This window comes from Sciurus carolinensis, chromosome X, assembly GCF_902686445.1.
Source record: "Sciurus carolinensis chromosome X, mSciCar1.2, whole genome shotgun sequence".
NCBI lineage: Eukaryota > Metazoa > Chordata > Mammalia > Rodentia > Sciuridae > Sciurus > Sciurus carolinensis.
In genome coordinates, this window is record NC_062232.1 from 62,838,633 (window position 1) to 62,841,373 (window position 2,741).

The 2,741-nt window shown below is 37.9% G+C and overlaps 1 pseudogene; it reads right to left on the minus strand.

Moving 5' to 3' along the window:
• Positions 1 to 303, minus strand: LOC124971712 (vesicle-associated membrane protein 3-like; annotated as a pseudogene).
• Between the last annotated feature and the right edge of the window lie 2,438 nt (positions 304 to 2,741).

Sequence of the window (2,741 nt, forward strand, 5' to 3'; positions counted from 1 at the left end):
TTAAGAGATGCTCCATAGGATGAGGAGGAGGATAATGACTGGAATACTGATCCCTATTGCCCCCATCTTGCAGCACTTCCACCAATATTTTAAACATGGCAGCACTTTTCTCAAATTGAGAAGCTCCTGCCTGCAGTGCATCTTCATGGTTGTCTAGCTCAGAGAGCTTCTGGTCTCTTTCTAACACCTTTTCCACATTGACTCTCATTATGTCAAAATCTTATCTACTTGATTTTGTGCCTGCTGACTTATCTGATTATTACCATTGGCAGCTCTGGAATCTTCAGGTGCACCCACAGACATTTTGGCAGTGGGTGAGGGTTCATAGAACTGTTCAGTGGGCAGGGAGGCACCATGTGCTATTCTATTGGTAGGTTTTTGATGGTATCTTCAATTTCATTGTTTGAAAATGGTCCCTTTAAATTTCCTATATCCTCCTGATTCAATTTTTGTAGGTCACATGTCTCTAGAATCTTGTAAATGTCTTCAAGATTTTCTATATTATTGGAGTATAAATAAATTTTGAAAATCTTTTCTGATTATTATCTATATTTCCATAGTTTCCATTGTGATATTTCCTCTTTCATCATAAATTTTAGAAATTTGCGTTTCTCTTTTTTTCTTCACCAGCTTGGCTAATTTTATTTATTTTTTCAAAGAACAAACTTTCTGTTTTTTCAATTTTTGGATTGTTTCTTTTGTTTCAATTTTATTGATTTCAGTTCTGATTTTAATTATTTCCTGTTTTCTGCTTTTGGTGTTGAGTCATTCTTTTTTTCTAGAACTTTGTGATGTTATATTAGGTTATTTATTTGATGAATTTCTATTTTCTTAGACAATGAGCTCAATGCAATACACTTTATCTGTAGGACTGCCCTCATAGTTTCCCAGAGATTTTGATATGTTTTATTGTTATTCTCATTTACCTCTAAGCATATTTAAATTTCATCTCTGATTTACTCTGCTACAATTGGTCATTAAGTAACATATTATTTAGTCTCCAGGTGTTAGAGTAGCTTCTATTTTTCATTTAATCATTAATTTCTAATCCCACGTAATTATGATGTGATAGAATGCAAGGGATTATCTTAATTTTTGTATTACTAAGAACTGCTCTGTTGAGAAGAAAGTGTATTCAGTCATTGATGGCTAAATATCTATATATGTCTGCTAAGTCTAACTTATTGATTGTAATTTTTAGTTCTGTAGTTTCTTTTTTTACATTTTTTTAGTTGCAGATGGACAGAATTCCTTTATTTGATTTTATGTGGTGCTAAGGATTAAACCCCATGCCTCACATGTGCTAAGCAGGCACCCTGCCACTGAGCTACAGCCCCAGCCCTCTGTAGCTTCCTTAAGTAGTTTGTTTGGAGGATCTTTCCAGTGGTGAGAGAGGTGTGTTAAAGTCACACAGCGTTTTTGTGTTATGGTCTATTTGATTGTTGAAATTGGGATGGGTTTGTTTTATGTATGTTTGTTGCTCCACTGTTTGGGGCAAATATAGTTACCACTGTTATATCCTGTTGATGTATAATTTCCATCAAAAGTATGAAATTTCCTTTGTCCCTTCTGATTATCTTTGGCTCGAAGTTCTCTTTTTCTGATATGTGGAAAAGAAATAAAATGAATAAAAGGAGAGAAAAAAATCTCAATGAAAAGTTAAAGAATTATTGTTATTATTATTATTTCCTTTGGTGTTTCCTTCTCAGCTGTGTTATGTGGGGTCCTCTGGAGTGTGATGCTCCACCCTCCCAATTGCTTGTGTGAGAGAGGTAATGTAGGCAGAATTCCCGGAGGTGGAGTTTATGTTTAGGTAGCCTGCAGGATCTTTTCTGAACGCCAATTGGTCTGGAGATTATAAATCAGTATACCTCCAGGACCCAGTAATTGCTGGTCCACCCTTGAAACTGCACCAAGGGGATTTCTCCTGGGTTCCACTCATGTGGTATAGGAGCCCATTCTTAGTCTACTGTGTCACCTATAGATCCTATGTTTCCTGGTCTCAGGTTCAGTCTCCAAATTCAATCTATCTCACCCATCCTTTCAAATTCCCTGCCAGGCAGTTCCCTTCCTGCTGGTCCTAGAAGCAGACAGATTTTAGTGGGGAGGAGAGAGCTGGTAGGTTTCCGAGACCAATATTCCCCCTTATAAACCACATTCCATGTTTGATTTTCAGGAAAAATCAGTTAGGCACCTCTATATTTTTCAGTGTGGCCTCTATTTCAGGTCAAACTTGGCTTTGCCAGGAGTCAGCTCCCTCAGCTGTCGGTCCTGATGCCATGGCTACAAAATTGTTCCTTCCTCTGTCCTCTGCCTGCAGCTGGGAGAGATTCTGCTTCTTCCTGCATGATGATATTGTGAAGCTTGCCTTTCAGATTAGTCAGGAAGTGCTTTGATCACTAAACTCTCTGTATCCAGACACACCTCAGGCCTCCTAAAATTGTTTGTTTGTTTAATTCCTTTATCCATCCACTGTTCTCAAGGAAAGACCATTCTGGCTGGTGCCTCTATCTGAGGTAGAAGTTGTGACACTGAGAATTTCTTCCTAATTTTATTATATCCCAACCTCCTGAGTCCCCAATCTGCTATCAGTGTCAAGTTTTAAATTCCAGAAAAGTCCCCCCACCTTTTTTGTCATTGTTCACCCACTTTGCTGAGAAGCTGCCTGCTTTCTTGGTTTCATACCACAGATCAGCTAAGAAAGCAATCATCTCTGTTTTGCCATATTGAAACCATGAAGA